Raw genomic sequence first — 26,363 nt, forward strand, 5'->3', positions numbered from 1 at the left:
TTTCCTTCCCATTTTGGTCACCACAGAGCATTGAGTAGAGTTCCCTGTGCTATACAATAGGTTCTCATTAGTTATCTATTTTATACGTAGTATCAATAGTGTGTATATGTCAATCCCAATCTCCCAGTTCACCCCACCCCCTTCTTTCCCCCTTGATATCCACACGTTTGTTCTCTACGTCTGGGTCTCTATTTCTGTTTTGTATATAAGATCGTCTATACCAATTTTTTCAGATTCTACATATATGTGTTAATAAGCGATACTTTTTTTTCTGACTTACTTTACTCTGTATGACAGTCAAAAAGACACCTGCAACCCAGTGTTCACTGCAGCACTATTTACAATAGCCAGGACACGGAAACAACCTAAATGGCCATCCACAGAGGGATGGATAAAGAAGATGTGGTTCATATATACAATGGAATATTACTCGGCCATGAAAAGGAACGAAATTGGGTGACTTGTAGAGACGTGGATGGACCTAGAACCTGACGCATACTGCTCTTAAGAAAGGTGGGGGTGATTGAGAATTCTATCCCCTGTGTTAGAGGACGCCCACTCCCCCCTGCCTTCACCAGCACCGTGTCTGGTCATTAAAAGCAGTCTTTGCCCATGAAATTTTGAAATGTCCCATCGACAGAGGAGGTTAGAATGGAAGGGTGAGGAGGGCCTGGGCTGGGAGGGGGTGGGCAGGGGCGCTTGTGGAGAAACTGGGACTCTCGTGCACGGCTGCAGGGGGATGGTACAGCCACTGTGGAAAACAGTATGGCAGTTCTTCAGAGAATTAATAAAATTACTATATGACCCAGCAATTCCACTTCTGGGAGTACACTCAAAAGAACTGAAAGCAGGGACTCAGACACTTATACACCCACGTTCATAGCAGCATTATTCACAAGAGTCAAAAGGTGGAAGTAACCCAAGTGTCCATCGACAGATAAATGGATATACAAGACGAGGTCCATCCACACAATGGAATAGTATTCAGCCTTAGAAAGGAATGAAGCACTGACACCTGCTACACCATGGATGAACCTTGAAGACATTATGCTAAGTGAAAGGAGCCCATCACCAGAAGATAAGTATTGCATGATTCCACTGATACGAGGTACTAGACTAGTTAGACTCATAAAGACGGAAAGTAGAACGGTGGGTGCCGGGGGTTATGGGGAGTTAGTGTTTAACGGGGACAGAGTCTCAATTTGGGAAGATGGACAAGTTCAGAAGACGGATGTGGTGATGGTTGCACGACAAAGTGAACGTACGTAACACCACTGAACTGTACACTGAAAACAGGTTAAATGGTTAAGTTTTAAGTTGTGTCTGTTTTACCATAATTAAAGGAACACCTGACAGCAGTAGCACCCACGAGGGGCGCCTCCCTCACTACTTGGGGGCCCCAGAGCGAGGCGTTTGGGAGCCCCGCCCCCAGAGGACCAGTGATGAAAGGAGGCCCTTAGAGTCGACACAGGGTGGGGGGCTGTGCCCGGTGTACCCAGTGCAGGGGCGGCCCTGTCCCATCCATCCAGGCCCAGGTGCCATCTTCGGGAGCCAAAGGTCACCCAGGGGACACGGTCCCGCAGAGAGGCCACCGCACTGCCAACGTGTCAACACGTCTGCACTCAAAGGCACTGGTGGAGATAAGAATGCAGAAGAGGTGTAACCTAAGTGTCATCTGAAAGCTACCAGGGGCTTAGCTGCACTTCAAAGACGACACAGGGCGGGGCCCAGGGACAGCCAGCGCGCAGACAATGCGGTGGGCCAGTGATTGTGACTTATTGTGTTCCACCGCTGGCGGCGGCTGGCGTGTGAAAAGGTGGCGGGACCTCTCCATGGGGCTTTACGGGGATGGTAACTGATAAATCCCAGGAAGGGTCAAGCGAGCTCTGAGCGAGAAGGGACACCTTGTCCCCAGCAGCATCTGAAGTCTCGAGCCCCCGATTAACCGATTAACCACAGTGAGAAGAGCCGGGAACACAAGAAGGAGACTCAGGCAGCCCCAGGCGGGAGGCGCGCAGTGTGCCCACGGAATTTGACTCGCATTCCAGGAAGATGAATGAAGGCGGAGAATCTAACTCCCCCAAGTCTGGGTTACTTTAGTCCAAATTAAGAAAAAACCCCAAGTGCCTGAAAGTTCCCTGTGCTAGCAAACACGACACCTTCTCTGCAAATGGCCGAGGAAACAGGATTCCCACCATTTGGTGGTAGTTTCGTTTCAGGAGGAGTTGGTGGGGGGGAGGGCAGAAAAGAGCGCATTGCATACCTTCCATTGGCCTCCGGGGTGGGGGTCAGGAAAGGGGGGCCGGTAGGGGCCGGAGGTGAGAGGGAGCTGGTGTAGGAGGGATACACTCCCCTTCCCTGTGGCGGGAGCACAGGGTGGGGGAGTGCAGGGGGATGGGAAGTGAGCCCAAACAATCACAAATTATTTGGGTCTTTACTTGAGGACCGCAAGAAGCCCTGGGATGGTTTCAGAAGAGACGGTGGGTTCCACGGCTCAGGGTCACGTCTCAGGCTGAGCAGTGCGGAGTGCGTTGCATTGGGTGGGGCAGGGAGGCAGCTGTTGGGGTGTCCGGGGCGAGCTGACGCTGCATGGGCCAGGGGAGTGGCCGTGAGGATCCAGAGGTGAAAGGAACTGGGTGAGGCTTAATGGGGTTCTTAATGAGCTTTTCCTAAAGTGCTTTATCACAATTTTTTTTTTTTTTTTTTTTTTTAGCCAGCTTCTGCATTCTGTCTTAGAAAAGAGGTGACATAATTTGTATGGCGGGCAGATCTGGGAAAGGAGATGGAGGGAGCGTGCAGAAGCAGAAAAACTAAAGACATGGTTGGAGGCCGTTTCCTCTGCCAGAGCTGTCATGACTGTGGGAATCTCATTGACCACATCACCTCCACTCTAGCGCAGAAAATAGCAGAGAGCCGGCACCCAGTGTCAGGAGGCATCAGAGTCCAGAGCCCTCTTTACTGCTGGCGAGCCGGGGCTGCCTGACCCTGACGTTGCCTGCCGGTTGCAGGCACAGACGTCCGTGGCGCCCGAGCCTGGACGCCCCCGTTGCTCACATGTTAATGCAGAGCTCTGGCCCTTAGCCTGTGCAGTCTGGTGGGTGCCAGGATGACCAACTGGGTGAGCCGCCCGGGATGGCATAAGTCCAGCATGTGCCGCCCAGTCTGCTCCATCGGCAGAGCGAGTAGACACCCCAATATGGAAACGTGGGGGTGGAAAGGCGGGGGCCCCCAGAGGGGCCATGACTCACCTTGGTGATTCGGATCAGCAGGGGTGCGCTGGCGGCTGCGCATCCGCGTGGGTCGCAGGCTCCAGGCGGCAGTTTAGGGACACAGCCCGGGATGAGTGGCCGGGGCCTCGGGTGGGGCTCATCGCCCATCTGGTCCCAGTGTCCTCTGGAGTAGGACGAGTGGGTGGCCCTTCCATGGTGAAGGTCAGGGTCAGTTTTAAACCCGCTGAGTCTGCAGTAACAGAGGTATCAGAGGAGACCTGTCCGAGGCCCAGAGGAGCAAAGAGCAGAGCCCAGGAGCGAGACTGTGGCTGGGGATGCCGATTCAGACTCAGCGGGAGGCTGACGGGAAGACAGCTTGGATGCTGGGATCACAGCCTGGCTCCAGAGACCCACTCCGTCCCCTGCTACTGTGACGCCTGAGGCCACTGGCTTCCTCCCTCCTGTACCTCAGTTTCCCCATCTGTGAGGGACAGTAACAACCCCCCCTCCCCGAGTTCTGGCAGGTCAGGGAGCTGCATATGGAGTATGCACGGCACAGAGTCGGCCTCCAGAGATGTGGGTTCATGGTTTCCGCTCCCTGCTCAGCATTTTGCTCTATATTCTGGAATCAAGAGACGTCAGACTGTAGGATAAATTATGAGACCCATACGGCCCAGGTCAAACTTGCCTAGACTGCTAGAAACACCTCTGATTTAACTCTGCAGAACACTGAGTGGTTTACCCTTTCGGGTTCTTTAAATAAACTCTCTCTGCTCTGAATGCCATCCTAGCTTGGACTGGAACCAACGGAGCAAACAGCCCCTCTGCCATTGCCCCGTGCTCGCTGGACGGGCCTCCTTACCTCCTCGCCGGGCGGCGGGCTCGGGGCCGCCTGCAGTTCAACTGCACGTGCCAGCCATGAGCGAGGGCCTTGGAGAGACAGCCACAAACGTCCTTGGCTTGATGGAGACATTGCCTTTTGGGTTACTCCACTACCGGAATGTTCTGCTTCCTGCCAAAGACGGTCAAGTCAGGGCACATCTCCCCATTTTAGAGAAAACAACAGTCTTACAGGAAAACCCTGACGCAGCCTTTCATGAGCACGAACAAAAGCTCCCATCCCTCCGGCACATCTGGGGACCCAGGAGATGGCATGGAGTGATTTGTGATAAAGATGCTCCCCCTTTTCATGTGCAAGAACCTCCTGGAAAAGTGGACCTGAAACAGCCCAGTTCCAGAGGGGAGGCTCCCGGATGGCAGGTCACTCCCGCAGACGTCAGGACTGAAGACCCCGTGAGGTCATGATGCTGACTCCAGGTCAGGCTCAGGGAGACCCCATCCAAGCTCTGCGACCTCGGGCATCTTCTTACTTATCTTTTTGTCTGTCTATAATGCTGTTGTGAGCATCACATCAGACCATGCGGTGGATGACGGATAACTCACTACAGTTTACTGAGTGCTTGCCACACACGAGGAACGAACGTAACAGCGTCTCGTGTTATCAGTTTTTTAAAATCCCGAAAATAAAAACCCTGTGAGATGCTTATCATCACCCTCACCTCACAGATGAAGAGGCTGAAGCCCGGGAATGTTAAGTGATGCACCTCAGGTCACCCAGCTAGACGGTTCGGTCTCTTACCAACCACAGCACGTCCCCTCTCGTGTTAGCTTTCCTTCTTCTTATATTACTCTTGCTACTTTCCAACCCCTCCCTCTGCCACACCCCTGCCATCTGACAGCCCAGCTCATTGATGACCTTGTCCTAGTTTCTTTTCCCTCCTGGTTCTTGTTGCATGAATAATATGCATGAACTTGACTCTCCCAGATGAACCTGAATTGTCTTTCAGGACTGGGGCTCAAGCATATCCCTTAGGAAATCTCCCCGGGTCCCTGCAGTCAAGGTCATGGCTCCCTGCTCTGTGCTTATCTCAGCGCCCGGTGTCTGTTCTTCCCATTGCGTCTGAGAAACGGTCACTCATTCTTCCTTCTCACTGAGGCTGCAGTCTGTTTCTCCACCCTTGGACCTGGGCTTGGCCCTGGGACATGCTTTGGCCAGGGGGGGCTGCTCTTGGGACGCTGGGAACTCATGTGAACAAGCCTGGGCCAGCCTGCTGGAGAGTAAGGGCCACAGGAGGACCAAGATATGTGAATGAACACTTCCTACCGCATCTAGCGCCCAGCTGACCACAAAGCAGGAGAGAGCCAGCAGATAGCAGCCAGCCCATTCCAGGCCAGAGGAACCAACCATCCTCCTTACAGAACTGTGAACTAAGTAAGTTTTGGAGTGGATTCTTACGCAGCACTAGCCAGCTGATACACTCGTGTATCTCCACTGCCTAGATCAGGGCAGGGACTGACACAGGGGCTCAAGGAATGAATGAATTATGGCTCAATTCATAGTTGGAAGAATGGATGGGGAGGACACCAGAGTGTGACTTGGAGGAAACTTTACCTAAATCAGTCCTGGGAATGCTCCCGTTTCCTCTATTTCCCATCTCCAGCTGCTGTAATGAACTCCACTAACACGTGTCAGCCTGAGTCACCAGGTCAGCACTCAGCAGTAACTTCCCGTCCACTGTGTCACACAGACTGATCTGCAGTCAGCGCTAGAGCTTACTCAGCTGCAGGAACGAATACCCCCAGAGTCTCTTTGGTTTACAACAGCAAAGATTCATACTTGCCCACGCTGCAAGTCCGCACACGGTTGGCAGGGGCTTTGCACCTCGTGTTCACCACTAAGGGGACGGCCTTCGTCCGCAGCACCGCCTTTGGGGGGCAGATGGAAAAGAGAAGACAGTGAACTCAGTGCTTTCCAGAGTGTCCTGCTCACTCCCCTGCCCAGCACGTAGCACAATGCCCAACAGGTAGCAGGTGCTCAGTAAAACTTAGTTGAATGACTGAATGATGTGGTAGGCCAGTCGTGGGGCATACGACTTCCTAGCACCTGTGATTCTTTCATCAGAGGATTAATTTTGACATAAATGTAGACTTACAGAAAAGTTTCAAAAATCACAAGGAAAGTTTCCATTTACCCTCACCAAGCATCCTGTAACATTAACTTCTCACATAACGACGATACATTCAGCAAAACCAAGGAGTTAGTATTGGTAGGGTACTAACGAAACTACAGACTTTACTGGGATTTCATCTTCCTCTCCCACTAATGTCCTTTATCTTCCCAAGATCCAGCCCAGGATCCCGTGTTGCATGTAGTTGTCACGGGTCCTTGGTCTCCTCCAGTTGGGGACAGTTCCCCGGTCTTTCCTTGTATCTCAGGACCTCAGCGTTTTTGAAGAGCGCGGGTCATGTATTGGGTTGGCCAAAAAGTTGGTTCGAGTTTTTCCATAACAGCTTATGGAAACCACGAACGAACTTTTTGGCCACCCCAATATTCCGTCGAATACTCTTCTGTTTGGATTCTTCTGAAGTTTGCTCACGATTGGCTTGATGTACTGCATTCCTGGCAAGCGTACCCCAGAAGTGATGTTCAGTCCTTTTCAGAGGATCGAATTGAGGGGTACGTGATGCCCACGTGTCTTATTACTGGGCATCACGTATCTTAGTACGTAATAAGACACCATGTGTCTTATTACGAGGAACTATTACTTAGTTCCTCATGTGCGGCATTATTTATATAAGTGATGGTGACTGGGTCTCCTGGTTACGGTGGTGTCTGCCAGGTTTCTCTAAAGATGCTATTTTCCTGGTCACGTCCTAATTCAATGGCCAGCATGCTCGTCCAGCTCTGCCCCTGGATGGACGCCACTGGAGGACAGGTCCATCTCTGTGCCCTCATTGTATCCCCAGCACCCACGACCATATCTCGTAGTTTTTTTGCGCTCAGCAACATCTTATTAAATAAATGAATGTCCTGAAAGATATAACCAATTTTCAGGGAGCTGATATTCAGGGAGTAGTGGGTTTTCAGACTAATTATCCTGAATAGAAAGGGCAAATGATTCCATCCATGCCTCTTGCAGTCCTCATGTATTTTATTTAATCTCACAGTTTACCTTCTCTATCCTCTGATTCTTACCCCACAGCTGAATGAGACACTTCATTTAGGGGACCCATGATTTCGGTCCTATGAAATTTTGGAAGACTAGGTGCAAAGCAAACAACCTTTACATAAGCAGTAGAAAACTGATATTTCTCACTGACCCATTTTCGTGAAGCCCACCTTCCCCTAGCAGCCATCCTGATTTCCGAGTCTTTGTGAAGGCTCCAACTGCCAACGTCACAGCCAGCTCCAAAGGGAGGTTCAGTGTGATGTCTCAGCTACAAGTGACCAGGAATCTGACTAACAGTCGTATAAACAAGCTAGGTAATTATCTCTGTCTAGAGAAGCACACAGGAGTTCCAGGTTTGTTCAGTGGCTTCACGATGTTATCAAGGCCCAGGCGTGTCTCTCCTCAGCCTGTTGGCATTTCGTCCTCAGGCTACAGGAAGGCAGCCCCAGACGTAGGTATCACATCCTGTCTCGTGACAGTGTCCAAAGCAGATGCGGGGAAGGGGGTTTCTTTTTGCATTTCCCTTATGCCTTCTTGGTGGGAACTGGGTCATAAGACCCTCCCTAATTACAGGAGAGCCTGGAAAAGAGAGCACCTAAGATCATAGCCTCCACCGGGGGAGGTGGACCTGCCAGCACACAAGGGGGTAGGTCTGACTTTGCCTAGACAACTCGTACCATCTGCTATGGGGAGCTTCTAGGTGGGGTTTCTGAGTGGGAACCTGGCTGGACCCCAGGGCCATCCAAGGAAGTGGAAAGGTAGAGGTGGTCTGGGGCAGACTTTCTGCATTTCTGAAAGTGTTTTATCAGGTCAAGACCAGAACTGGAATCCAAGTCTCCCATTTGCTATCTTCTTGGTCGCAAACCCCATAAAACTTACAATACATAATCACAGTGAAGCCTGCATGAAGGGCAACTGAGGAAAAACCCCATCCATGCAACTTCCCATCCATCCATCCATCCATCCTTCCATTCATTCATCCTCCATCCACCCATCCTTTCATCCTCCCTGCCTTCCATTTGCCCATCCATCATTTTAGCCTTCCTTCCTTCCATTCTTTTGTCACTTCTTCTCTCCCTCTCTCTTTTCCTCCCTCCTTCCACCCATACTTTCAATGTTTGGGGGAGCCATTTGACCCAGTTATGACCAACGAGGCAGAAGAAGTCTGCTTCTGGGGAGTATTTTCACCCCCTTACGTAAGGCAGGGACATTCAAGAGAGGCCTCTTTCTTCTTGGGACGCTATCGGGAGAGAATAAGATGCTCGGAGCTGCCACAGCCATGTTGCAACCATGAGGCAAGACATGTGAGGACGAAGCACTCTGAGTCTCGCACTGAGGGTGCACGGTGAGGAGGGAACAGTGCCTGCTCTTCCGGGCTCGCACTCCAGTGCAAGACACAGAGAGAGATGGGCAGTTACAATTCCACGTGAACTAACAGTGTCGGGGGATGTGCTGGGAGATACAACTGGGTGCTGAGGTAGAGGCTCAGTGAGGAACAGAAGGGAGCTAGAGAAGAGAATCCTGGGCAGAGGGCACAGCCTGAACAGAAGAGCACGGAGCTACAATGCATTCAGAATGGAAGGGCTGAGAAAGAAGGTGGAGGTAAGCAGGCTGGACGAGAAAGACAGTGGGACCCCCGCCCCGGCTCACTCTCCCCTGACAGCCCTGGGCTCCCGAGGTTGTACCGCCAGCTCTGTCTCCTTTCTGTCAGGTTCCTCAGTTAAGCTGATGCCCGCCCAGCCCCATCCCGGGGGCACACTCAGCGGCGAGTTTGGGCCTTGCTTCTCTCCATGATGTTGAGAAAATTCTGGCGTTTGATATCTGCTCTGGACTCCTGTTTCCTGCTCTCTGCGGTCTCGGGGTGGACAGAGGATGACAAGCCCCTCCGTGGCCGCCCCTCCTCGCCCCTCCCCCTTGATAAGTTCAGTATCCGCAGTCCGCAGAGGCAAGCGGCAGAACTCAGGCCTGCGCTGCCACCGACAGGTTCATCGTGCACAGAAGCCGCTGACGGTCTGGCCCTGGGCCGTCACCTCGGAAAGCCGGAAAGCCGGACTCGCCCTGAGCCACTGGCAGGCACGCTCCTGGGAGAAAACCTCCCCGGGACGTACTATTGAGAGCTGGGGGGGAAATCCCGAAACATAACAAAAGAGCAACAGAAATGAAAATGGCCAGGGACACGGACCCACCATAGATTTTCCTGGGCAAGGTGGGCTGGGGAGCTGTGGGGATGCGCTTTCCGAGAAACTGAGGCCAAAGGAACAAAGGACCTGCCACAGCTTGGCAGGAGCCCCTTCCCCTGTGACGTTAACTGCTTCCTGTTCCCTTCCAACGGGGCAGGAAGATGGAAGTGAAGGAAATGGAAAATGCAAACTACACACCAATTTAGCATTTTGCTGCTTGGAGCTCAATTTTTGCTAATTTTGGAAATGCCAGAAGAGAGAGGTGTTTTGTCAAGACATTAAAAAAATTATTTTTTAAGGGAAACAAGACAGGCTATTCATGACCAGCCAGGGAAGCACACCTCCCGGGGTGCTCGGCACTCCCACTGCACCCGGTCATTTGATTTAATGAGACGATGAGGCTGCTGTGAGCATCCTCTCTCAGCCCCAACGCTGTGCCACGAGGGCGGCGAGGGCGTTAACTCAGGCACAGCCAGGCTTTGAAGCTTTATTTTGTTTTCCCCTCTGCCCCCTCCCACCCCCTGCCAATTAACACCAGGGAGAAATCACATCCAGGTGCAGTCTCAAGCTGGCCCTGCCAGTAGAGCCACCTTGTCCCCAAGGGCAAGAGGGCGCTTCAGGGCCAGAAGGTGCCCGGCGAGTCTCCAAGCGGAGCGCCTGGCACCAGAGCTGGGACGCAGGGGCGGTGCGCCTGGGCTGCTGGCGTGAGCGGCTGATCACGGGATGACGTCCCTCTGAGCACCTTTGTAGCTCCGGCACTGGAATGCCCTCCCTCCAGAGCCCTGCGTGGCTGCCTTCCCATGCTGCTCGGGTCTGGGCCCAGGTGCCACCTCCCTCAGGAGGCCTTCCCTGACCCTCCCACATCTAAAAATAGAGCCGCCTCCAAGTGGATCACCCTCCGTCTCCTTACCCGGACTTGTCTTGGTTATTTTTCTCTGTGGCACTTGCCACTACTGAAAACACGTTATTTACCTCTTGTTTTCTTTACTTTGCTTGTTTGCTTGTTTTTCTGCCTCTTGCATTAGACCGTCACCTATAAGAGGGCAGGGAGTGCTGGTATCCACTTTTGTATCCCCGGGGGGATACCAGACACAGAGCAGGAGCTTAATAAACATCCCTGAGTGTGTGAGTGTGCGTGCGTGTGAGCGTGTGATCTCCTAACATGGAGCCCGGCGTGCAGCACACACAGATGCCATCAGTATCGTTCATTCATTTATTCGCTATCTAGGCATTTGTTCACTTCACACTCATGACAGCTCTTTAAAGAAAGTATGGACCCCAAGGGGGAAGGGGCGGTGGTGGAAGGAATTGGGCGATTGGGATCGACGCGTATATACTATTGATACTATGTATAAAATAGATAACTAATGAGAACAGACTGTAGAGCACAGGGAACTCTAGTCAATATTCTGTGGTGACCTAAATGGGAAGGAAATCCAAAAAAGAGGGAGTATATGTATATGTAGAGCTGATTCACTTTGCCGTACAGTAGAAACTAACACAACGTTGTAAAGCAACTATACTCCAATGAAAATTTGAAAAAAACATTCTTATTTCTGTTAAAAAAGAAAAAGAGAAAGTTGCATAAACCCCCTTCTGCAGTTGAGAAAACTGAAGCTCAGAGAGGTTATGTGAATGGTCAGCGCTGCACAGCCGCGGAGTCGGGTTTGGGGCCCAGGGCTTCCTGACGCCAGCATCCCAGCCACCCTTCTGAGCACCACCTCCCCACCCAACTGCTCGCGCTGGGGTAAGTGGACACTGTCCATCCCGGGAGCTGCCGAGTCTGGGAGGCCCGGAAGTCCCACGAGGGGCTGTTACCTGGGCTCATGCTGTGTCGCCCGGCAGGGTTTCCGTTGCGGAGACGGGTCTCAGGGATGGGTGGGATGGCTGGCAGTTGGCCTCTCGCTGTGATAATGACCGCCCTTCATTCGGCCCGTTTGCTGACGGCCTGCAGTGGGTGGTTGTGTTGCAACCCTGGTGTCCGTTGGCGAGGGAACGCTGGACAGGACCTGCTATAGAGCATATATAGGTCAGATTTTATCCTTGTAGCCACACACCTGCCCACATCTCACACACACACACACACACACACTCACACACACACACGCGCCAGGTCATTAAGGCAGGGGAACCTCGCTGCATCCACTGAGGTCATTAGCTCGTGGCTGTTGGTCATTAGCTCGTGGCAGCTGGACCTACAGCCACGGACCTGAAGAAAGACTCCAGGGCTGAGGACACTGGCACCTTCTCGCCCCAAGGAAGCTGGGCTGAGGTCCTGGTCACAATCTCCTTGATTCGGGGCACGAATGACTTTCCAGTGGACAGCGACGGGTCCTGAAGCCATGAGGACCCACGCTTGTGTTCCGTGTCTGGTGGGATAATTCGGTGCTGGTTAAAATGGTGCCGACAGAGTGGTCGCTGAGCAGGGACTGAACGTGCCAGCGCCTGGGGCCCAGACCAGGGAGTGGGGAGCCCAGAGGGCTAGAGCCGATGTATCCCGTGGTTGCTCCGGGTTTCACAGTTCGAGGAACTGCCAGGCTCTCTTCCAAAGTGGTGGCCCCATTTCACATTCCCAGGTGGTTCTCTTTGGTAATGATCTTTTTCCTCTTCTGCTTACTTGTATCTTATAAATTGTTGGCAGTGCTCACCTGCCTCTTACAGGTTGTTGTTTTTTTTTCCTGAAAATAACGTTACCTAACAATGGAAGGTGGCATGGAAGACGGGTCATATCTGGCCATACCATCTGGGATGCTCGTGAACTCCAGCAGTGGCCACATACTCTGAGGCGATCGGGACATCTCACGGGGGCGGGGGGATATTGTAAAGGACACAGGTGCTATGGAGAAACAGGGCTCGCAGGTGTTTGTGTAGATCACAAGACCTCAGCTCCAGCAGATAGCATCACTGCTGTGGAAGTGAGGTGCCCCCCACTTAAAAGTGAGAAGGGGCTCCTGCCCCCCTTTCCTTTCTACACCTGGAGTCCTACCTCCTGACCCTGGGAGCCTGGAACGGAGGCTGCTCTGGGCCACATGGGAAGTTGCCACTAACCACATCAACATCTTTAAAATTAATAACATGAATTCCATAGCGAAGGGGCCTGGGCCGGAGACGGAAGGCTGCTGGCTGCTCCTGGGCCCCATGCGGTAGGTGGGGGGACAGGAAACCTGGGGACAGGTGGGACCTCCAGGTGGGCACTGTCCTGTCGGAACGTAAGACCTTAAGGACTTGGCTGTTACTGGGATCAGATCCATCCAGGCTGATTGGGGACGGTTTCCCCGAGGTGTAGAGCTCTCATTTCAACACACCTTGTCATATATTTATGACTTAGATCGAAAATAGGCTCTTTCTACTCCCCACAAATGCACCTTTCCCCTGTGTATTTGGTTTAAAAGGATCCGATCTTTTTATTTGAGGGCTATCCTATGATTCAGGTTTCGTAGAAGTCCGAATTCTTAAATCCTGCAGCTTCAGAGACTTCAGAAGGTCATCCAGCTCAGACCTCTCCCTCTATCCAAACAGATCCTTATACTGACCTGAAGACCAGGAAGGATCCTCTGGGCAAGTTTCTAAAGCTCTTTCTCTACACTTCCTTATCAGCAAATTGGGCAAAATAATAAGGTCCATCTCAGAAGGATGTTGGGAGGATTAAACAAGATATGCATGTAATGTTCTTAGCGCCATGCCAAGCACACTGAGAATCTTCAATAAATGACTGGGTTATTACCGTCAGCCGCATCACCAACGCACAGTATTTTCTTTGTGTCCACCTCTCACCTTGTGAAACAATCAAGTCTGCGGTTGGCTCATAAATGAAAGCTCCCTTCCCAGTTCCATTACAACACAGGGGGCAGAGCTCTTAAGTTCATTCCAGACCAGCAGGAACAAGCTCTTACCTTCTCAAGGGCTGAGGTCAGAACACTGGGGCAGCCCAGGTGGCGTAGTTGGCATCCATGACGCCGCGCCCTCTAGTGGAAGGACGAGGCTCCTGAACTCAGGTGTGCAAGGAGGCAGGTGAACGGGAACACGGCAAAACCAGGGGAATTTTCATGCCATCTGAATTCAGTCCTCCTGAAACACAGACAGTAAAAAAGGAAACAAGATTACAAGGCAACGCACACAGAAATGCACCCTGAGGCATTTACATTTGCAGTATCCTTTTCGTGCTTCGTTTTCTAAGTCTATGCTCAAAACCACAGAGCAAGATAAGAGAAGGGGCCGCTCGTACGGAGGGGGCTTCCTTTTGATCTGAGAAAGAAATGTTCTAAAATTAACCGTGCTGATGGTTGCTTAACTCTGTGAAGATACTAAAAATCACTGAATTTTATACTTTAAGTGGATGAATTGTATGGGATGTAAATTATATCCCAAAAAAGCTATTTTTAGAAGTTGACTTTTCAAAATGTTTTATTGTTTTTAGATAGTCCCCCAATACTTATTTATTATAAAAATAGAAAACACCCATAAAAATAGATTTTTCTCGAAGTATTTATTTGCATTCTTTGAGTTCCACATGCAGTTGTAGTTTGCCGCACCAGAGAAGTTTCCCTGAGGTCAGCGGTACATCCCAGCGTGTGCCAGGTGCCGTGGAGACGGGAGACGTGCAAACATGGATGGTGAATTGAAGTCTCTTGTCCAGTTGTGGAGCCCAGACTGATCCTTAGAAGCAACGGGATGAAAAGAGACAAGATGGCTCAGAATAAGGGGCTACATCATTTGTTGAGTGAGTTAAAAGAAGGATATTATTGAAGGTTCAAATAATCCAGGAAGGCTTCATGAAGGAGGGACCTGGGCTAGAACTTAATAGGTTAAATAGAAAGGACAAGTAAAACATAGCACAAATAAGTAAACTAAAAGTAACACAGAGTTAGGATAACAGCCTCAGCTCTCCCTCCTCGGGCCTACCGTCTGCGTCCTGCGCATCGTGGACGTTCCCCAGAAGACAAGCGTATCATTCAGGGAGGAGAGGGTCCCGCTTCCCCCTCTCCAGTCTCCGGCTGGCACTCCCACTGGCGGACCCCAGCTGGAAGCCAGAGAGCAGGGGCCACTGACACAGACCACGTGGCCAGTCCCCAGGGAGAGAGGATGGAGGAAAGGACAGAAGAGTGATCGGGAGGGCTGCGTGGAGGCGTCCAGCACCTCTAGCTGGGGCTGCAGGGGGTTAGAGTGTGACCCATCCGTGTCCCAGAGGAGAGGGGGTTTTCTCAGGCAGACTGACGGAGGACAGAGATGGGGGCCCTGAGCTGCCCCCGACTTTCAATAGCAGAGGGGCGAGAGTGTCACTCTGATTGTTAGAGTGTGCGGGGCTCTTGTTAAGGTCTCTTTATTCATTTACTTTAGAGCCTCGCTACCCCGCAGGTGAGGTGGTCCTCTGCCATCACCTGGGGGCTGGTTAGAAATGCAGACTCTCGGCCCCACCTGCACACGCTGCCCTAGAACCTGCATCTCGACCAGACGTGCCTGGCGATTCAGGCGCAGGCTGCTCTTGGAGAAGCTCTGCTTTCAATCACCCCAGGGATGCGGGTGGGTGGCGGTGGTTAGGAACAAGCCAGTTAGAGTTCAAAGGTGGGCGTGTCCACCCTGCTGCAGGTATTGGGCCTCAGGCACAGGAAGTCATGGCCGCTGGCCTGTCCGTCCAGCAGGGTGGACACCGCTGCTCCACCCGCCTCGCTCTTCCCTGCAGACGCCAGGAGCAGCCCCACGAATCTCTCCACACGATATACCTGCATCCACTTCTTGTCCATCAGAGCAGGCAAGTGAGATGAAATGTAGTTGCCTAATGTATATATGTAATATCGCCCATGTGTAACTTTTGGCAGAAATATAACATCCACTGATTCCCAGAAAACAAACACCATGCCTGTTTTGTACATTCATTATCCCTGTAGACCCACACAGTCCGTGGCCAGCAAGCAAGAAGCTCAGGGTCCGGTCAGGAGGCGGAGAGATGACATCGACACTGTACGTCCGAAATACCAGCCCTGACAGAAGTGCCGTTGCTGCGGTCTCCGAGGCCAGCTCTGTCCCCACGGGAGGGAGGAGGAGGGAGGAAATGCCCTTGACCCAGGCCTGGGAGGATGGGCCTGTGTGGCCAGAGGACACAGACAGGGAGACAGAAAGTCATTCCCACCGAGAAGGAAGCCACCTGCTACAGAGCAGAGTTGAGTCCAAGGCCCGACAGCGGTGGTCACCTGTCGAAAGGTGTGGGTCTGAGTTGGAGAAGCAGCAGGTGTGTCTTTCTTTGGCTCCCAAGCATACCTGAACTGATATTGTTATTTCTTAAACTTCTGGAAGTGAAGTTAAACGTAGAAACGACAACATGGATAACCATGCGTATTTGACGACCATCTTGGAAGTCTGTCGATGCGGAGATTTAAGATGCCCCCTCCCCGTATCTAAAAGCGCTCTGCCTGGGATTGATGCGTCGGTCACCTGTGCATCTTGAGCAGATGTTGAGAAAGGCAAAGGTCCGGTTCTGACGTCTTGCAAACCGGACACGACAGCAAGAGGGGGCTGCTCCAGCTCATGGTGGCCTCACGCCATGTGGACGGAGACGGCTCTACCTGTGGGAGAGCTGGGCTGTCCAGACACTGTGGGCCTGGCAGTGACCCTTGAGACATGGAACAAAGGGACCTTAAGTTGCATCTGATTGGATTCCACCCGGTGCCTAATGCAGTGTAGACACGAACTGATGGTGGGTGTGGGGCAGCGTGACTTGCTGGGGTGGTGACATCGTGTCACATCGAGATAACCTCTGGCGTCAAAGGAGACATACGCTGGCTGTGCTGTGCACCAGTGAGTAACCTGGGAGATGCAGAAGTACCCGTAGCTCCGAGCCCCTCCCTGCAGTGGAGAAACAGCAGTGGTTAGCGCAGTCCCAGCGCTGAGGGGACAGTCCGTCCAAGTGGTGATGGGAGAGGGTTGTTATCCTCATGCTATCTTCAAGATGCTGCTAGTGTTAGTGCACAGGGAATTTGCCAAAATTGTCTTATATAACGTGTTTTATATCAAAAAACGTGGGCTGGGGCGGCAGCTCTTAGAAGTATTTCACCCATGAGTGCCGTGTAGGATCCATGAAACGACGGGGCCCATGTGCTCTTAAGCATACACACTCCAACTCTGCGTGTGCCATGTCATCGACACGGAAAACACTCTACACTTACACGTTCTCCAAGCTGTCAACACGTGTGGGGCGTGTGGGCTGTCCCCGGGCTGTTGCCAATATCGCAGTAGAGGGAGGGGTGGCTTCAACGATTCAAACCATGACACTTAGAGCGGGGCTGGGAGAACCCAGTGATGGGGGGACGGCATCACGGGTGCAGCCTCTTCAGGACTTCCAGTCTCCCGGCAGCCAGTCCGTTCCATGACCCGCTCCACCAACCCTCTCACTCTCCGTCCCTGCTCTTGAATTAGTTGTCTGTTTTCTCTGCAGGTGTCCCTTGGAGACCACACAGCCTTTTTTTTTTTTTGACATGATTTCAGACAAATGGAAGAGGAGCACAAAAATTCTCAAGATGCCCTTCTCCGAGGTTCCCCGAATATGAATGTTTACCTTCTTTGCTGTATCCTCTCCCCAACACACGGAGGAAGTTGCATATAGGATCTGCCTCTCCACTAAATACTACCATGTACGTTACCTAAAAATGAGGGATTCTCTTCTGTAACCACTGTACTATAATCAAACTCAGGAAACGAAAACTGACTCAACTCTGAGCTAACCTACAACAGCTCTTATTCAGATTGTCCGGTCATCCTAAGAGAGCTCTTGATTGGCTGAGAGTGGATGGACCGACAGGCTGAAGAAGATGTGTCTCGTCTTCAGCCGGCTCCTGCCCTGCTCGGCCTCTCTGTTCCACTCCTGCAGCGTTTTCATTTTCGGTCATTTCTAATGATGTCCTACTTCAGAATCAGTAGTCATACTGATGACAGGAATGGTTCTGTATGGGCTTCTCTTTCTGTAATAAATCTCTGTTTCAAGCAACACTCCAAGCACTTGCCAGTAGGCCACGTGTTTCAGAGCTGTGAATGATCACTGAGGTCTGCTTTGATTTTGAGATAACTTATGAAACTAGTTGTGTGTGTGTGTTTTGTAGGAAGCATGTGTGCCCGTGTGTGTGAGCACAGAATAATACTGGGGCAGCTGAGTTAGGCTATCCGAGAGGTGGTCTTGAATTTATACAGCCCTCCTGGTTGACTCTGGGGAAGTAAATTCAGTCCCCCGGAGCTTTACCCATCACCTGTCGACTTCAGGCAAGACCATTGTTATTTAAAGGGATCTGTTTTGTTTCAACATTCTAAGTCCATAGATGTGCTGAGAGTCCATCAGTGGAATATTATTCAGCCTTAGAAAGGAACGAAGTACTGACAGGTGCTACGACATGGATAAATCTTGAAGACATCAAGCCAAGTTAAATATGCCAGTTACGGAAAGACAAACACCGTAGCATTCCACTTCTGTAAAGTAGTAGGGGAGTCAAATTCATAGAGGCAGAAAGTAGGACGGAAATGGTACAGAGGAACTTATTGGCAAAGCAGAAATGGAGTCACAGATGCAGAGAACCAAGGGGGGAAGCGGGGGTGGGATGAGTTGGGAGATTGGGATTGACATTACATACAGTACTACGTATAAAATAGATAACTAATGAGAACCTACCGTAGAGCACAGGGAACTCTACTCAGTTCTACTAAATGGGAAGGACATCAAAAACAGGGGATACATGTATACGTACAACTGATTCACTTTGCTGTACAGCAGAAACTAACACAAGAGTGTAAAGCAACCATACTCCAATAAAAAAAGTGATAAAAAAAAAAAAAAAGTAGAATGGTAGTTTCCAGGGACTAGGGGAGGGGTAGGATGGGTTCGGTGTTCAGTTACAGAAGACGAAAAAGTTCTAGAGAAGTTCTAGGTGGTGACAGTTAAACAACAGTTTGAATGCACTCAATACCACAGAACCGTGCACTTACAATGGCTAAAATGGAAATTTTATGTCAGGTATATTTTACCACGATTTTAGAAAACTAAATAATTTTTTAAAAACTTGCATTTCAGAGGAAGCCAGCATTTTAATCCCCTGCACGGAGCAGTTCTGCAGCAGCGCTTACAGCTGTCATTATTCCGGTCCCTCTAAAGCCTTCCCAAATTCATCAGCCACCCCACTGTCACTGTCCTCGGTTCTCTTGAATGTCACCCAGAAAAGTGAGCAACACAGGGACACGCTCGTAAACGTTCCTCCCAACAGCAGTTGCTGGCCTGACGTTAGAAATGAATGATTTTCCACTGTACCAGTGACTCTGTTGTGGGTTCTATTAGCACCATATGTTACATGTCTACGTTTTTAGTAAAGCCTGGCCTTGTGTGTCCTCTGCCATCTGCCCTGGCATCGGCACAGCCCACGTGGTGCACGGAGGCCAAGGGCCTCCTCCACCCGGCATGGTCTCGCATCTCTTCCCAGCCAGAAAGCACGCGTGGGAAGAATGCACGGGACCAGGCGAAAGGTGGATTTTATCAGCTCCGCGAGTCACAGTGAAGTGGGCCCATGTTTTGTAAAACATGTGTTTGGCAAATGATTCCCTGTGGGCTGCAGAAATCCAGATGGAGGAAGTTTTCTAAGTGCAACGTCAGAATTTTACATCTGCTGATCCCAACAAGTGCATGGCGCCAAGGAGAAGAAGCAGGTCCTCTGTCCACAAAATCTGAGAGCGCGGATGTGGTTCTGGGGGCTTGTTCAAATCTAGAAGACAAAGGCGCCGTGTCTTCAGCCCCCGCCGGGCCTGGGCGTGGTGAGAGCAGGAGAAGTCTTAACATGGCCCAGAAGGGCTCAGTTTCACAGACGAGGAAACGGAGGTATGGGAAGGTGGGCAAAGTGAGTTGCCCAAGGCTGCCCAAGGATGGAACTTGAACCTGGGGCCCTGTGGACTCAGTGTGGGGTCCTCTTGCCTCACCACGCTGGACATGACATTGGCAAGTAGCCCCTGACACTGTGGGTCTGCTTGTCTAGGTGCTGCCGTTCACTGCTGTGCTGCTATACCCTAAGTCTGCTGCTGTGCCACTCTGACTCCTGGTTCCCTGTGCGCAGGCGGGAGGCTTAGCTGACACAGTGCTCGGTCCATAAGGGGCTGATAATCGTGAGTTATGGTACAGGAGAGGCCAACAGGACACGGCCTGGGTGTACATGGCGGGTCAGAGGGAGGGCTGGGGACTGGCTGGGCTGGGAATGGCAGGGGACTGCCAGCAGAGAGGGGCCTGCATAGCCCACCGCCACATTCAGGCTGGGTGTCCTGTGGGCCGAGAGACGGGAGGCTTGTCCGCACGAGCCCTTTTGAGGCTGCAAGGCCACGTGCTCCACTTTGACCATGGTACCCGGAAGCCGCGCTGGCTGTCCTCCGCTCACCCCTCCAGATCCGTCCCGCATGCCGCTCTGTGCCTTGGGAGGCTGCCCTGCAGGGACTGTGTGACGGGGCTCCCACACTTCCGGTCGGGATCGGCCAATGGGACATGCCAGAAGCAGACTGGAGGGCGGGAGCGGAGAGAGGCCGGGGGCTTTTCCTTTGCACCCCTCTTGCCTGGCTGGAGCCTCCCCAGCTCTCCCCGCTGCCACTTCCAGCCCAGCTGGTAATGGCCCCCCACTCCTGTTAGCCTCTGGATACCTCCCCATCCTGGTTGGTCCCCAGAGCCCTGCCCTCCCGCCCTGACACCGGCTTCAGTTACCTCTGGCGGAGGCTGCTTTCCTGGTGGGACCATGATGGATACGGGAGGTGATCGGCAGACCGCAGGAATGCTGACATCTAGATTCAAGGTAAGGACAACGCATATTCTGTACAGTGTGGAAATCCCCTCGAGATCCCACATCAAAGGGATGAAGTGTTAGGGAAAATGCCCAGAGGCCTGGGCTACTTCTGCAGTCGTGGAAAAGTCTGCAGAGACCAGAGCTCATCCGGAGGCCACAGTGACTCCCCTCCCACCCAGAGGGAAGGGAGTCTGAGGTCTCTGGGGCTGGTCTGGGAGTCAAATTGGAGTCCAGTCTACTGTATTACTAACTAGCACCCTCCCTCCTTCCTCCCCTCCCCCCTCCTCCCTCCCCCGCCAACACCCTCCACAACCCACTTCCTTTCTTCAGGAAGCACAGTCAAAGAAAACACATGTAAACCCCATTCTGGAGCTTTTAACCCAGCTCAGCAGTTATCAGCAGTGGTCCTTGGACTCTGAGGTGTTTCGGGCCTCTTCATAATATGTTGGAATGTTATAAAATCACGCATGGGGAAAAGATCCATGCACAGTTCAGGACAGACCAACAGAATGGAATGTAGTAAGTACAAAACGTTCATTCATTTGGTTTCAGATTCCACATTGCTACTAGTCTTTAAGGGACTACCTCTTGTCGAGTTTTGGTGTAGTATTAATGAATAATACCCATAATTATCCAAAAAGACTATTAACTTACCTCTTAATTTCCAAATCCATATCTGTGTGTGGCCAGGCTTTTTTCATATGCACCAGATTGAATGAAGAAGCAGATAGGAGAACCCAGCTGTTTCCTAAGCCAGACATTAAACACGTTTGCAAAAATGTAAAACACGGTGAATTTTCTCACTACTTTTCTATTTTGCAAAACGTGATTATTTCTTTCAAAAATACGTTATTTGTGTTAACATGCAGTGGGTTTACCCTCGTTCTTATTTACATGACTTAATGGATAAGATATTTTTAAATTTTATCAATTTCACTGTAAAATTTGACAGATATAAGCCACAAAAGCAAAGCTCTTTAGGATTTTCAACCAGTTTTAAGAATGTAAAGAGTCCTGAGATTCAAAGGTTTGAGAGCCTGTTCTAGGAACGATATTGTAAACACTAGTATCAGTTGATGCCTGAGGAAGGGGCAGATGGCGCTCATCCCCCACGCTTTCAGCAAATCCCCACTACTAAATTACGCGCCAGAGATTTAGGGCTTGGGCATATAGTGTCAAGAGTGCCCAGGAGGTTAGGGTTTTGCTCCATCAGTGGGAAGGCTGTGCCACCCTGGACAAGTTCATTCCCTTCTCTGAGCCTCATGTGGAAACGGGGATTCAGTGGTTCCCAACTGACAGGAGTGTGCGTTGTGGGAACTCAGTGGTGGTGGAGCTGAGGAAGGTGAGCACGGGCTCACCCAAACGGTGCGTGTGCCGGCCCCACGCTCAGCATTTCACAGCCAAGGTCTCCCTAAGTCCTCATGCAGCCCCTAACCCAGTACTGTCACCCCTTCAGGCTGCTTGGGAGGGTGAGTGAGACGGTGCCTGCCCATGCGAAGACCGTAAACCCCAAACATCTTCGGCGCCTTCCTATCACTAAGGGTAAGGACTCTGGCAAAGATCCTTTTCTGAAGGTTAGGGATGCCCGCTGGGCAGCAGGGAGCCTCACACCTGGAGGACAGCACACATCTGGGAAAAGACGCCAATAATCTCCATAACACTCTTTCCCGGCCTCGGGCCAGTGGGTTGTTTAGAAACGTCCAGGGGGCAAGGAAGACCAGCCTGCTGAGGAGCCCGCCCTGCCCGGACCCTTGAGAAACAGGTATCTCACGCTGTACTGGCTCACAGGGGCGGCCAACAACCCCTGCGCTGGTCTGCCTGGCTGCTGGGTAATTTTACAAACTGGTTTTTACTGGCAAGGGAGGTGGGCAGATGTGGGTAGTGGAATATTCCGCAAGGTCACAGGATCAGATCTGGCCCGGCTATTGGAGACTTCTGGGATTATCTGCCCTCTGAGAAGCTGTCTATTTTGGGGACCTGGGTCAATGCTTTCAGCCAGCAAGTGTCTGTGAAGCACCTAGTAGGCTCTAGGCACCGTGCTGAGTGCCGAAGACACCGTGCTGAGCAAGGCTGATAGAGTTCTCATCCCCACGGCAGGTCGCGTGCACAGGTTCTGGGGATCAGGATGGGGGCACTACTCGGCCTGCCTCACGGGGGGGGGCAGAGCTGCGTCTCCAGGCCGCCCTGTCAAGGCTGTGGGTGCTGACCCGCTGCGCTCCTGCATGGACGCGGGGCTAACGACTCGGTCAGCGGCTGGGCTCCCTCTGGCTGCCCCACACGCAGCCACGGACGCGGCCACGGGGCCGCCTCCTGCCAGCGTCTCCTTTCGTTTCCGGAGCGGAGTCCTCAACTTGACTGCACACTCAGTGGCCTGGGGCCTTGCTGGAGGGCCGGCGGGGCCCGAGAGTCTGCATTTCTAGCCGTTCCTGCTCCCGGGGACAGCATGGCTGCTGGTGTGGACCACGCATGGGAGGGCATGGGTGGAATTTCTGCTCCGTGCTGATCCCCATGGCCTGGAACAGAGGTCGGCACATAGTAGGTGCTTAATAAATACCCAGTGAATGAATGGATTCCCCTTGGTCCCTCCCCTGTTTCTCAGCACCAGGACCTGGCATCTTTCTCTCGCTGACAGGCCCTCTGGAGTTCTGGTGGAGGGAAGGAGCCCGAAAGGCACCAGCTGGAGTGACAAGCAACAGACCCGACAGGCAGACACCGCTCCCTTTCTTCCATGATTCTCTACGTCTATTATTTGTATACTGTTTCACTTGCTATGTGTAACCCAAAACCTCATGTTGTCACACCAATCCCACCAAATCTTCAAAAATGAGGGCCAATTGAGCTGCAGTGGCCCCCTGCCCGCCCCCCCGCAAGGGCACGCACGCATTCACCAGCTACTGTTATGGCTCCCCAAGCTTAGCTCCCCTCCCGCCTCGCACCGAGGTCCAGCCACGACTCAACATGGGCTCTGTTTATTATTCTAGAGAAGCAATTTTCAAGGGGCTGAAATACTTGTTAAAATTAAGGTAAAGAATGTAAACCACAGCCAGGCCGGTTCACCTTGTGCTTCAAAGCCCTCTTGTTTCTCCAGGCACCGCCTCCTGCAAGCTTCCTGCAGGTCTCCATCAGCCCCGGTGAAAAGGAAGGCCGGCCGCCCAGTGGACGGGCAGAGCGGGGCCCGGGAGTGCGGCCCGTCTCCGGGCCTGCACAGCTGTCCTGGGGCAGGAGGCACCTGCTGGGCCCGGGCGGAAGACGGGTCGGGAAGGCTGAAGACAATCAGTGCAGGGGACTTGACAAGTGATGAGGGAAGACGGGAGTGTGCAGCGTCCAGGGGCGTCTGAGGGGCCCGACGTGCCCGTGGAGCCGACTCTGTCTCCCAGTGCGTTGGAGGTACATGCCCCTCCAGGCTGAGTCCTGGCATCGCGGAGCCTGGCTTAGGTGGAAGGGCAAGGGTGGAGGACTTTGACCACGTAAACGCCGAAAGGCAGAGCCCTTCAAGGAGAACCACCCAGGACTGCTTCACAGCATAGACTGCCGCCTCTTGTCCCAAAAACCTGCTGCTTCCAAGCGGCTTTTTATTTTCTGCAGACATCTCCCTTAAGAAATGATAACGGGGGAAGGAGGGCTCTTTAGGGAGCTTTAGCCTTGAAAGCCCCTCCTGCAGTTGGAGGAGGGCCCTGGAAGGCTGGGGTGTGCGTGGGGCTCCTGCACTGAGATTCTTGAGAAGGTCTCGCCCTCTCAGCGGGTCCAAATCGGTGGTCCAACTTCCTCTGGAGATTAGATGGGCAAATGGGGAGAATGATGAATTAAAATAAAATGGATGAATCTGAGCTTTTTCCAAAGTGGGCTCAGATTCAAGTTCAGGCTACATCTCTGCGGGCTCTTGGCACCAGCACGGCGCCCTCAGCCCACGCCTGTTAGATGACTCACTGCTTCTGGTGGAGGGGGTTTCAGGACCCAGCTTCCAACCCAGTTCCTCTGCTGTTTGGGAGCTGAGCGACGCTGTGCACGCCCATCTCTAGAACATCTTCCTGTTCACTGTTCACGACGGGGCGAGGACGCTGCAGACCCGACATGGGGCGGGCACTGTGGCCGTAGGTGAGATGGTCAGAAGTTCAGACGGGGCCCTTGCAGCCAGGCAGGTGGGGACCAAGTCCCCTGCCCATTAACTATGGATGCGCCCTCGGCCGTGTGTTGAACCTCCCTGCGCTTCAGGCCCCCCTCTGCGAAGGTGTGAATGTGAGAGCACCTGTGAGGAATGCAGTCCTTGGGAGCTGTTTCTGTTCGTGTCTCTGGCATCATCCGCTGAATGACCGTGAATTAGAAATAAGATGACACATCCAGAAAGCAACGATTTAGGAATACAAAAGGCACCCTTCTGGCCTTGATCAGTGGCCGGACACATGCTCAGTGAATCAGGGGAGCTATGCTGTAAGCCCCCATCTGAATCTAAAAGCCCAAGAACCAGGAACACTGACGTCCGAAAGCAGGAGAGGGTGGATGTCCCAGCTCAGCAGAGAGAACAGATTTGCCCTTCCTCCGACCTTCTGTTGTACCCGGACCCTCAATGGATTGGGTGACGCCCACATGTTGGAGAGCCATCTGCTTTCAGAGGTTCACCATCTCAGTGCTCATCTCACGCAGAAACACCCTCCCAGACAGAAAACGTGTTTCATCAGCTACCTGGGCATACCTGAGAGCGGTCGAGGGGACACGTGAAATTGACCGTCACATCTGCATGGCAACCCACAGCTTCCCCAAAGGCCGTGCAGAGCCCCCGTACCCTGTGAGGCCTGCGGAGCTTGCGGCCGCTGGGTGTACCATTTCCAGGTGAAGAGCGTTGATTTAGACGTCTGCCGGTTTGGAGCCGTCGCACATGAGGCTACAGGGGACCCCTTGGCACCTTTCTTTTGGGCGCTGATGTCTGCTTTGCCGCGGGAAAGCTGAGTGAGATTCCTGGGGCCCAGCGGGGCGGGCACTGAGGGTATCACCACGTGGCCGGAGCCCTGTGGGTCGGCTTTGAGCTGTGCAGCCAGCCATGGCCCTCGCGTGAGTCTAGGACAGACGAGAGACCGGCTAATGCATTCCCCCTTTGGAACGCAGAGTCCATCACAGGAGAGCCCTGACTCCGGGTTTCGCAAACGGAGGGTAATTAGGACAGTGGGTGGTCCTATCGTCATCAGGCAATTAGATCTGAGGAAGCACTCCCCCCACAGAGGACAGCCTGCATTTATTCAGCTGCCGGGTGAGCTCGGCACCCCGCACGCCTATCCCTCCTGACAGCTGCGCGAAGCTTGGGGAAGCGGCATCCCCGGATCCACGTCGGGCCCTGGGAACGCCACAGGGAGCAGCAGCGGCCACCACTCAGGACTGGGGAGAGGAAGTCTGCGCTTTACTTCTTGAGGGAGACAGTGGAAACGGTTCCCAGAAGGCAGAGTCTCTCCAGGGACGCTTTAATAGCCAGAGTGGGCGTGGATTCACTCCGTGACATGGGCGTCAGGAGAATTCTATTTATTTATCTGATTTTTCTCAATCAGACAAATCCAATTGCAACTGTCCCTTCCCTCTCCCCCTACCACGTGTTGCGGTTTGTGAGAAATTTAACCTGTGTCATTTTGCCTTTTTCGAGGCGGGTAGGCAGCAGGGAAAAGTCAACTCCCTAGAGACAGTTACTTGTCTTAGGTGGTCTTGAGCAATTCAGAATAGTTGAGGGAGGGGTCTGGTGTGATCTCCACCATGGCTACTTGGAGCCCAAGCACAGCAGCCCACGTGGCTTGTCTAGTACATGGCAGACAACTCCACCATAGTCTAAACGAGCGTAGGCCAGGAGCTGGTGGAGGTGCAGGCGGAGGGCAGCCACCCCTCTGAGCACTTTGCAGATGCCCTGCCTGAGTCACCAGGGAAACGAGCACAGGGGCAGGTCTGGGACGCTAAGCAGGCCGTTGTAACCACTGCTCTGGAGGGATTCCGGGAGTAATCTAGAGTTGCCAGATTCAGCAAATAAAAATGCAGGATGCCCAGTTAAATGGTAATTTCAGATAAACAACTGTGTGAGTTTCCTAGGGTTGCCATAACAAATGATCACCAACTGGGGGGCTTAAAGCAATAGAAATGTATTCACTCGCTGTTCTGGAGGCCAGAAGTCTGCAATCAAGGTGTGGGCAAAGCTGTGCTCCCTCT

The sequence above is a fragment of the Phocoena sinus genome, chromosome 19 (assembly GCF_008692025.1).
Source record: "Phocoena sinus isolate mPhoSin1 chromosome 19, mPhoSin1.pri, whole genome shotgun sequence".
NCBI classification, from domain to species: domain Eukaryota; kingdom Metazoa; phylum Chordata; class Mammalia; order Artiodactyla; family Phocoenidae; genus Phocoena; species Phocoena sinus.